Genomic DNA, 12215 nt, shown 5'->3' with positions numbered 1-12215 from the left:
CCTTATGTGCGTTGCTGTAGCCTATAAAGACACATTGAATTGACCTAGGTTCAATTTTATCTTTGTTATATTGCCTTAAGCAAGGATAAGCTAGACAGCCAAAAACTTTCAAGAAGGAATAGTCTGGAAGTTTGTGGAACAACAGTTCAAGTGGTGTTTTTGTGCTTGACACAGAAGCTGGTAGCCGGTTTATAAGATAACATGCAGTAACAAAAGCATCTGCCCAAAAAGACCTAGGCATATGAGCATGAAAAAGTAAGGCCAAACCAGACTCTGTCACATGTCTGATTCGTCGCTCTGCCAAACCATTTTGAGGTGATGTGTGAGGACACGAAAAACGATGCTGAATGCCAGACTCATTTAAATAGGAAGTAAATTTTTTATATTCTAGTGCATTATCAGATTGGAAAATTTTGATCTTATGACCAGTGAGATTCTCAACTTGTTTGCAAAAGAGAATGAATGTCTGTAATGCATCAGACCGTAGAACAAGGGGAAAGATCCATGTATAGTGGGAATAGACATCCATAAACAAAATGTAATATCGAAAACCTGTTCTTGATAAGGAGGGTGAGACCCATATATCTGAAACAACTAAGCTCAATGGCTTATTATAAACTGTTTTACTTAGAGAAAAAGATAACTTCTTGCTTTTACTCACATGGCAAGAATGACAGAAGTCAAAGTTTTTATTTGTTACTGGAAGTGAAAACTGATGACAGATTTTTGACACAGTGCTAAGCATTGGATGTCCTAGTCGCTGGTGCCAAATAGGAAGTGTAGAGGACACCAGAGCTTCAGGTTTTATTGAGTGCTGAATCAAATCTACCCCTTCAAACATATAAAGGCCATTCTTATTAAACTCTCTCAGCAGCATTATCCCCGTGCGCTTGTCCTTTACAACAAAGAAACCAGCATGAGACTTAAAATAAACATTATTGTCTCTACAGAATTTTGAGACGGACAACAAGTTTGTCTTGATTTTAGGAACATGATATATATGATTCATTGCAAAAGTGCGGGAATTAAACGTAAAAGATGCATTACCAACATTGGATATCTCCAGTGCATTACCATTGCCCACATGAACCTGCTCAGTGCCATTGTATTCATGAGGAATGGACAGATTTCTCATATCAGATGTGAGATGGTGAGTTGCACCCGTGTCTGTCACCCACTGATTGCCAAACTGGTCACCAGGTAAAGCCATATAGGCCTGTGCTGAACGCTGGTTGTTTCTTGTGGTTTTGTCATAGCGAAACCAACATCTATCTCCAAGATGACCCTTCTTTTACAGATCTGGCACTTGTCAATGAACTGAGGAGGTCTCTGATTCTGCTGCTGACGAGCATTCATGTTATTGTTGGAATATGGATATTTTTGTTGGACTGGATTCTTCCGTTGATCACCTCTGCTTGTCGAGGGAAAGTTTGGGACAACTACATTGGCTAATGGAGACTGCAGCAACGACAACTGAGACTCTTGGCGCATGTCATAGGTGATCAGATGAGAGTAAAAGGTATCGATAGGCATATCCTCAACAGTGCTTAACACAGTGACAATAGGGTCATAGCTTTGGTTAAGGCCATTACTAATGACTTGTTTCTTTTCATTTGTTGTTACAGCACAGCCAGATTCTGCCAACTGAGCTAACAAAGATTTAACATCATTCAAATAGGTTTTGAGAGTTTTGTTACCTTTTGACATGTTGTGCAGCTGCTTTTTCAGATTCATCTGATGATGAAAGGTTTTTGGTGCATATTCAAATAGGTTATCGGTGAATGCTTCCACACATTCAGTGTGCAGAGAGCATTTCTATTTATATTAAAACAGTTTCAATATTCTGTTACAGATTTTGGTAAAAGATACAGAGACTGATCATGCCAATATTGTAGGCTTTAGACTCTGACACAGTACTTGGTCAAGAGACTTGGTGTAGAGACTTTTTAGCAGAGTCTTCAGGAGTTTTCTTAACACATACCTTGTACATTTTAAAAATGTCATCTAATTTGGATATGCATTCAGTAGAAGAAAGTGCTCCTACCCATTGAAACTGTGCATTTAAGGATTTTCTCGCCAGGAAACTCTGTCAAAGAAATGCAGACATTACATAGTAAATACTGCTATGTTAAAGAAGATGCACCAATAAATACAAAATCTACAAAGCTATCAGTAACCAAAAAATCCAACCACAACCATGAAAGAAATATATAACTCATAAATTCTTAATTCTCAAACCTGTTTCGGTAACTTCTACATTTGACGGAGAAGTGATACAACAATTTATACCTTTATCATTCCAACCTCACCACCAAAAACAACAAATCAGTCCATCACACCCAATTCAGTATTATCAATTCACGAGCTCACCCATAAGATTAATCTGAAAATCAAAGATTATACATTAAAAATCAAAAATATCTATAAATATCATGAAATTACTAAATCATATATACAAACAAATTACTTGTAAATAGGGTTCTTGTTTGTAGATTATATGAAACCAAATTGATCACTAAATCCATTCTCATAAGATTTTCGAACCCAAATGAGTAACATCGACGAATAATGAAAGAAAAAGAATAAAGATACCTTGAAGAAAACCTAATTTTATGAGACCTAATTTCGGTCGGTATTTTATGAGACCTAATTTGCTGCTAATAATGAATTCAAAGTTTGATTTCTGAACCTGTTGATGATTACTGAAACCTAATTTCGATTGGAACGAAAAAACCAATCGAAAAAGGAATATGAAAAACATCTATAGATCTGAAATCTCATGAAAATCTCCCTGAAATGAATATGATGGGATTTGGATTTTTGTTCGTTGTGAAGATAAAGAAGGTGATGATGGCGATGGAGATGATTGTGGTACTGGAGTTGTTGGAGTTGGTTGTGGTGGTGACGAAGATGTGATGGTGGTGGAAGCAATGGAGATGGCGGGGAGTTCGCTTGATTTGAGTGAGAAATAAAGAAACAAGTCCAAGATTGCTAACAGGGGTACCAGATTAGGTGGGGTTGTACCAAAACCATAATAAGACAAAACATCATTCTTACAAAAACAAATAGTTTTTGTCTAATATGACGGTTACACACAAGCCTTTTTAAGAGATCAATGGTAGCAGTTGCTTTCAAAATGGGAAGGATAAATCGTGGCTCAGAACTAACCCCCTTTTAAAGCCCCCATCCGACGTCTGTGATCTCTTATGGCTGGAAATCAACATTTTCCGTTACATAACAATAAAACCCTTTAACACCACCATTCAATTCGTTTGATTCATACCTTATGAAAACACCATTACGTTCCCTTGAAATATTCGACTATATAAAGCCCCTAAAAAGTTTTCCGGCACAGATTCTCAATGCTTACCAATCGCCTTTTTCCTATCAAGATGCATGTAAGTTTCTGTCATTTTAGTACTCTTCCGGGGAAAATTTTATGATTTTGGTAGCATTGCATGTTTTTGTTGTTGCAGATTTTGGAGCACCACAGAATTATAGTTCAGAGTGAAGCGTCAATCTCAGGTAAGTGTCAATTGAATTCCATTCTGTTTGAATTGAATTATTCAACTTTCAACTGTTTGTTATAATGCACATTCAGTTTTGGATTATGGGAACCCATTTTAATCAAAAATGAATGGTCACATACCAAGGTAATAATGCTTACCAATCCCTTTTTTCCTATCATCAGCTGACCTTATGATGATATAGGAACCCATTTTCATAGGGACCTTCAAACTCATTCTTTTCAAGCATTTGTATAACTTATTAATCTCTTTTATGTCAACCATACATTTTGTCTACATAGCCATTCTATCGAGAAGTTTGTTCTGTCTTTCTTCAACCATAATTAAAATGGTAAATATAAATCTAAAGTGAAAACCATAAATGTAATACTGTAATACAATCAGCTTTCCGGATAAAGCTAAACCATGAAAGGAGAAGAAGTCTCAACTAAAGCTAAACCAAACTACGAGTACAGTTTGTTGTTAAAATGGTCAGAGGAACTGATGTTGAGCATTGATCTTAGTATCTTAGTCTAACTTATTACATTTTAATATTCTTTTGATTTTATAGATTGTTATTATTCATCTTTTGGTCTCATATGCTTTTTCAAAAGATTTGATTTGATTTTCCTATACATGCCTTTTCTGTTTTCCCACCACGCAAGCAAGAAATTTCAGGTACCCATTTCTCTTTGTCTCTCTCATACTCGCAACTGCAATTACGTTTCCATGCGTCATCTGTTAGTGTCAATCTTTGTTAATATTGTTTTGGTCTTTGTTGGTTGTTTTCTTTTAGTTTTTTCCTACACTCACAATGGCTTTTGTATTTGAAGTTTGTTGACTGAATCCATGAATTTGTTCTTTTTGATTGGAGTTTTCAATTTTGTAAGGCCAGTTGGAAGTATTTTTATTGAATTTTTGAGATGAATTTTGAATGGCCATTTGAAAGCCTTAACAAGAGTACGGAAGAATATAACCAAATTAATGACATTGTATATCCATGTCTCCACCAATTTCTAGCTAACCAGTTTAAGTTAGTTAAATTTTAACCAGTTAGAGGGTGTGTAAAAGGAATAAAACCAAAAATCCATTTGTGGTTAGCTTTATAACAGCAACTTCAGTGTGTTTTTTTTAGCTTTTGGAAAGCAAAAAACATAAGGCAAGGTCAAAGAAAGATACAACAGGCAATGTGTGTTCTCAACTCCCATTTAGTTGATTTATGGCTACTTTCTTGCTCGTAGTGTTCATTTCTCTTAAATTTTATTCTTATGCCCGTTTCTTTTTTCTTTCATCAATAATACGACCAATTTGAGCGAAATGTTGGGTAAATTTCATACGAACGATGCTCTTTCAACTTTTGGAAAGATAGACGAAAAATATCATTGTAATTCTTTTTCAGTTATGTGGGCATCTCACCTCATGACCCAACTATGAAATTAATTATGTGGTAATGTACCTTATGTGCGGCGGTGCAGCATTTGGACGTTTTTTTTTCTTTCTTCTAATTGATTCTGAGTTTTGAAAAACATATGATTCTTCCTTTTGACAGCGATGATGATGGATTCTTAGGATAATGGATTTAATATGCCAACCACAGGTGATTTTGAAGTAAAGGTACTTTTTTTCTTCCATCTTTTCCACCATCACCCCAGTAATAACCATTTCGTGTTTGTCTGCAACGAATCCATGTCTCCATTAATGTATGTTAACCAATTAGTGTGTGTAAAAGGAATAAAATCAAAAATACATTTGAAGTTATTGGATGTACCTAACAAGTGAGTGTCTGTCATTAAATCTTTACCAACAGTTCAACCACTTCACTGTATCCATATAGACCTCCATTTTGTGTTTGAAACCATTACTTTGATAGACATGTGGATTGAGTCCCTTATAAGTTCCTATTGCTAAGCACAAATAATAACGTGCATAAATCTAGAAGTTCATGTTATAATCGTTATGCTTGACCTCTTCATGTCTAATTTAGGTGGTGCAAAAATCAGAAAGATAAGTAGGTTCAACACATAGTTGCAAACTTACTACAGGTGTTAACACTGCACAACAGTTCTTTAACATTGGTTTGTTCTGAATTGGTATCTGAATAGTGAGTACCTTTCTATTTGAAGAAGAGTGTTGTGGCTAGGGTCTTGGGAGATTTTATGCCAAGAGAACCAACTTCGCAAAATTTGCATTTTGGTGTGATTGGTTTCCTAATATAACTTTTCCCAGCAAAAGAAGAAAAAAATATGCTATCTTATGAGTACCAAGTCTCTTTATCCTTAACAGTGGTAGCAGATTCAACTTAAAGTACAGAAAAGCAATTATGTACATCACTACTCTATTACCTAACCAAAAAATAATAATTATGGTTTCCGATTATTGTAAGAAGTCTTTCACTCATCCAATTTAATTGTTGGCTAACCATCCATGGCAAAGAAAGTATAACAATACTCTTCGAATTATTGGATTATTAGGATCTCAAACCAATATTGATGGTGCTGTTTTTTACTTATTAAACTAGGTTTATGATGTGACCAAATTTGTGGAAGAACATCAAGAGAAGATATTTTGTTAGTGTTTTTAGGTATATGATTTTTGTAGTGGTTTAAGGATACTGTTAAGATGTTTTAGAGATGGCCAGATATGCCTCTTTAGGTGTGTGGTTTTTGTAATGGTTTGATGACCTAATTAACCTTCACTTTTGTTGATTTTTAGGATATGATGTTCTTAATCTGTTATGACCATTGTCATCTTTGCGAACCAAACTTGGTTTTTTCATGGGATTTTTCTTCTTCGAAATCGTTTCTTCGTCTTACTCTCTGCATTTCTAAGTTTATTGTTGTTGTAATTTTGCATATATTCAGGTGTTTTGGTACAACATCTTTGTGATTGTCTATTTGTCTAAGGTTTTGCAAGATTTTTGAAAAACATATATAGGTATATTATCAGTCAAGGAGCACTTTGATATGAGGTATTACTTGGTGAAGCTATCTATTTATCGACCTTTTGAATAGAGAGTGCATGAATGAATAGAGAGTGCTTCATTGGAGGCTACCTCGCATTTCATTTCCTTTTAAAATTAACTAAATAAGGTTTTATGTTGAATTCACAACCGTCCATTTTTAAAAATAGGTTTTACATGGATTTTTGTTCCTTTCCGGTCTCATCAATGATCAATCCAATTTTTTGTTGTGCAGTGAGGCGAGTTTTGGTGAGCCTGGTGACAGATTTTCAATGCCCTTGCATTTGCCGTCAGGTAGTGCTTCCTCGTTGTTTGTGGCGATTTATTAATCTTTCGCCCTTATAGTGGATTTCCCGGAAATAATCCCACAATGTTTTTAAATTTCAGGGTAAGAACTGTTGGAGGTTGTTCTTACAGGGTGTTACAAGATTTATGTTGTATGATCCTTTTTTGCAGTCGATTATGTGATTGTACTACATGGACAAATTCACTTTATATTTCATAAATAGATGTTCTAAATTGTGTCCGTCCATCTGCGAATAATTTGGGGTGGCCATTGTGGGAACACAAATTGATTTGTGTGTGATTGTTCACGGTTTCTTTATGGACCCTTAATAAGTTCTGGAATTCCACCGGTCAATGAAGAAACACCACCGCTTAATAGTCTTTACACTGTGAACAAATACTACCTATAAAATTTATTCATTTTGAGTTGTTTTCGTTAATACAATTTGAGTAGTTTATGTGGTGGCAATGTGGGAACATAAATGAATCAATATGCTATGGTCGACGACGGGGTAAGTAGGGAATCAGGAGCCATATAGGCCTCAACCGAACTCTTCAACTATTGGCATAGAAGCTCCAGTTTCGAAAATTACTAAAAGATGGATTCATAGTCAAAATGACCTGTATATAATATGTATGCTTGGTAATTTACTTTGTGGCTGACAAAGTCAGATCATCCCCTTATGTGCAAGCATTAAGTATGACTAGCATCATTTCCAATTGGATGTATCTCTTTTTCAATTGATTTCGAAATGATGATTGGATTACATTGAAAGAACAAACAAATGCTGGTCATTCTAATGGATTTACCGAATCTTTCTATGGAGAACAAAAAAAAAGTCTTGCCAGAGGTACTATCAAGCCTAAACGGGCCTTGAAAGCCTAATTTTGTAAAAAAAAAAAAACAAAAAAAAAACATAAATTTAAGCTTGCACATCATGCTCCTAGCTGCCTCCCCCTATGCAACATGCAGACAGAGATTGTCTTAGTCGAATGTAATACAAAGAGTATATACTGCGATCGCAAGGTATACCATTGGGTTGGTGGTCAATGAATGAGTTCGTAAGGTCACACCAATCAATAACAACAACAACCCAGAGTAATGAATGAGTTAGTAAGGCCACATGAATTAACAATCCAAAACCCGGACCGTTACGTCACGGGCCATACACTAGTATTTTCATATAGGACAAAACAGTTTTTGCCTTGGCCTGATACACCCCCACCAAACCTGGCACACCCCGTTAGCAGCCTTGCTTAAGAAGTCGATGTATAAGATACGGAGGTTTAAAATGGAAGTCCGAAATAAATTATTTCTTGTCGAAAATTCCAATCATACCATAAGGGTATTTGTAAAGACTGTTAAGGCCAAGTCCTATGGTCTTCTAACCTCCTAAGTTTTATGGGATGGCTAATCTAACAGCTAGATTAGGCTAACTCCTATGGGCTAGATTGAACTGGAAGATTGGCCAAAAAGTGTTGCAAATCAAGAAAAAAGTGTGGGAAAAAGTTAACACTACTTCTGGATACTTCTCTCTCCTATCAACTTCTCTCAGTTCAACTAGCAGCGAGATTGAAACGCTGAATCGTTCAGCGCTGAAAAAGTGACATAAACGCTAAACCATTCAGCGCTAGATAAATGTTTTTGGTAGAGAAAGAAAGTGTGACGTATTTGAGAGGGAAAAGGTGGAGAGAGAGAGGAAAAAGAGGAGATAGAGGGAAAAGAGGAAGAGAGAGGAAAAAGGTGGAGAGAGGAAAAGGGGGAGAGAGAGGAAAAAAATGGAGAGAAAAATGGTAATGATTAGTATAAAATCATGTGACGTTGTTTGGTTCAGCGTTCAGCGCTGTTTTATTCAGCGTTTCGCTGTTAGATTAGAAATACCATAGGACTTAGGAGGTTGCCCTAGCTGACGTGGATGGTCAATCTAGCTGCTAGATATCTAACCCATAGGGGTTAGCCCGAAGGAAATTATGAAGACCCATGGATAACAGGGGTGTTTATAACATTCCCACTGCCAAATTTTGGTGCACAGACATGACATACCAGTACTAGACAGCAAAAGCAGTCACTACTCACTGAACGCTAAGTCTAAAGTCTAAAAGCATATACGAAAGAAGAGTGAGTTTTCTAACTTTATCCTCGGAATTTTTCCTCAAGATTTTTGCAAAGGAAAAGGATGAGAAGACTTCTCTTGTATTCTTATTATAGCAGAGAGATAGGATAAGAAAAAAAAAAATTAAGATGGCAAAGAAGAGGAAGGATTCCCTTACACTTTTATTATCATATTATCTCACACGTCGGGCAATATTTTTGCGAATAAAAATCAATCCTTAACGGATTTGAAGTTAATATTTTAGGATATGTTCCTTTTACCAAGTTCTACATGCCTACCAAAAATGAGCGTATTCTGAAATATAAAACTTCACAATCTACCGGTTTTAATTTCGACGGCCAGAAATCTGTTGATTTTCAACGGCTCATTTTCAAAGTAGTTGTATGTACACCTTTCATCATCCTCCACGTGTACAGAAAGAGACACGTGGGAGGCATGCGAAGCGAGACATCAAAACATGATAGCAAGCATTTCATCAGAAGATGTCGTCGGTCAGCAGATCTGACGATCAGGGACAGAGGACCACAGAGGTATGATAGCTCAGAGGAGCACCAGATAATACCCTTTGGGTATTAACGCACCCAATCCCGAGGAAGATCCCAGATCAACGGCCGAGAGGAAGTTTGGCTGACACAGATATGACCAGACAAAGAGGCACTTGTCTGACACGAGCAGACATCCATCTACCCGCATTAAATACCAAAGAGATAAACACGTGTCGATCGGCTCATGGAAGAAGCGGGGATAACCCTTCGTGTTCAAGCTCAGGCCGCGGCATATACCGAAGACCTCTGCGTAATGGGAACAAAGCACAAGAAGATAAGATTACAACGGCACTTCAGAGATGGGACCCACGTTCCTTCCCTATAAATACCCCTCTCCACTAAGAGAAGGGGGGCAGACCAATTTGGAGAGCAATTAGAGGAGAACCTAGGAGAGAGAAATAGGAAGAGTAAGTAATCCATCTACTTCCGCAGACCTATGGATATTCTAAAGTCATTTGACTATCTTTGTAACCATTCAGTACATAGTGAAACACCAAATCCCGTGGACGTAGGCCTTAGTGCCGAACCACGTAAATCTGTCTCATTTACATTTCGGCACCTTACATTCCGCGTTAAACTTCGTATGCTTTATATTTATACTGATTTCTTGATTTATTTCCTTATACGAATATTATTTATGATAATATTCGACTAGACAATGACAAGCCCGAAGGCTTTGAGTCGATGAATCGATATAATCATCCCATTACGTACACGATGTACGATTCTAGAATTAGGACGTATGCGAATATTGTTTGTGAACACTTGTATGGCCTCGTGATTTATGTGTTCACAATTTGGCGCTAGAAACAGGGACTTTGTCCCGGTAAAAGATTTATCTTATCCTGTGATTTCACCTTAAAACGCGCATTATGGTTGTGCCCTTTTTTGGGTTCAGCGTACTTTCAAAACCTTTTTCATTCTGGGTTCATGTTCTTCATCTTCGCAAACACCATTTCAAAACAGACAAACCCGCGGCTATCTATCACAGATTTGCACGGGAGGTGTTTTCTTCAAACTAAGATTTAATAATCCAGATTCATGAGTCCTCGCGACGGATCTGCCTTTTCAAGAGTTCTTTTTCGAAAAGTAGTCTGAAAACAAGATTCATGATCGTTTATTAGAGAATTTGTATTTCAAAAACTAGACCAATGAAGTCTTTACATTTCTCTTATATTAGGGCCCTTGGGCAACTCATTTCCTTCTATTCCAATAGTCTTGCGGGTACGAGTGGCGCTAACCCGATCCTCGTGGATATCTTTGTTTCTCCTTATTTATTCCCCTATGCAGGAAAGGATTAAAAATGGAGAAGATACTAGAGGCAGGAAAAACCAAAGCCCCATCAAAGGAGACACCGAGGGTTACCTCGGTCATGACCCGAAGCAAGCAGAAAGGAGACAAAGCTAAAACAACTACTCAGAGGCAGGATGCTGCGGAAATCACTTCACCTGTGAACACTAACACCATTGCAGCCGCGACTCTCAAAGCAGCAGCCATGAAGACTGTTGCGGCCCCCCCAGGCTACAGAAGCTAACAAAACTTTGGTTTCAATCCAAATCCATCAACAAAAAGAAGGGGTAGCAGAATCTATGACACATCAGCCCGCAGATCCACCAATCTTCAGAATACCGTCAACTAACGGTCAGAATCAAACCATACCAGTGGTTTTAGTTCCACGGGTGGAAGCTCAACCGAGGGGACCAAACTTGGAGATACCAACGATTGAAGCTGATCCACGGCCACCCTTAATACACACTGTAGACGAAGGGGGAACTATGGCCGTAGGGGTACCAGCCGGAACTCCCAATCAGGGATCAAACCAATCCCACCAACTGATGGTAGAGCCCGAAGAATTGAAAAAGAGCTAGCAGGTCTATGCAGATGCTATAGATCTTCTGGCCAGGGAGAACCAAGACTTGAAAGATAAGATTTCCCAAAGCACGAAGACTAGCCAACAACTGGACGAAGCAAATTCTAAAGCACCAGAGCCTAATCGAGACCGAAGAATCATCCTAGCAAATGACGCCAGGGGAAGCAGTGCATCCGATTCGGAATATGCCACCGAAGATTTAGACTATTATGACAGCGAAGATCGAAGAAAGAAACGCTCAACTGAGCATGAGAACGTGGGATATTACCGCGCAATGGAGGAGCTGCGTGATGAGATGATGGCTGAGATCAAACAGTTAAAAGCCAGACAAGGCGGAGGAAGGCTTGAAGAGGTGATGAAAGAAGCTAACTCCACGCCCCTAACTCATCGCCTGGAAAATACCCCCATTCCGTTAAAGTTCCCTGTCCCAACTTTTGAATGCTACGACGGATCCAGTGATCCCGCGGCACATATCTGGTATTATAACCGTGTCTTAGCCCGATGGAGTCAGAACGACGCCGTCCTCTGTAGATATTTCCCATTAAGTCTGAAGGGATCGGCTTTGTCTTGGTTTGACAACCTGCCACCTGATTCCATCAACTCCTACGATCAACTCGCAGAGAAATTTCTGAGGACATACATGTACAACAAAGCTGTCAACACCGGAATGGATAAACTTTTTTCTCTGGCAATTGGTTACAAGGAAAACACGAGGGAATACACCAACAGATGGCACAAGATCTGCCAAGCCATAGGGAGTGTGGACCCAGTAGTAAGTATCAACTGCTACAAGTGGGGATTAGACCGAATGAGTCCACTATTTGTTGAGATTCATGGAAGCGTGCCTAAGACAGAAGGAGATCTTCGAATAATTATTGAAAAGTACGCTCGTCTTGAAGAAATCCAGCGTGAAAACCCGAGGGCACACACGCAGAG

General features: G+C 38.1%; 1 long non-coding RNA gene across 1 annotated transcript; it reads left to right on the top strand.

Annotated features, from left to right (window-relative positions):
- The first annotated feature begins 3296 nt into the window (after positions 1 to 3296).
- Positions 3297 to 7200, top strand: LOC113285550. The gene is made up of 4 exons (XR_003328728.1): positions 3297 to 3525; positions 5056 to 5120; positions 6701 to 6759; positions 6853 to 7200. It is a non-coding gene; the product is annotated as an uncharacterized LOC113285550 (long non-coding RNA).
- Positions 7201 to 12215: the final 5015 nt, after the last annotated feature.

This window comes from Papaver somniferum, chromosome 6 (genome assembly GCF_003573695.1).
Source record: "Papaver somniferum cultivar HN1 chromosome 6, ASM357369v1, whole genome shotgun sequence".
NCBI lineage: Eukaryota > Viridiplantae > Streptophyta > Magnoliopsida > Ranunculales > Papaveraceae > Papaver > Papaver somniferum.
The sequence above is the reverse complement of the archived record's forward strand: the minus strand, read 5'-3'. Positions and strand labels throughout refer to the sequence as shown.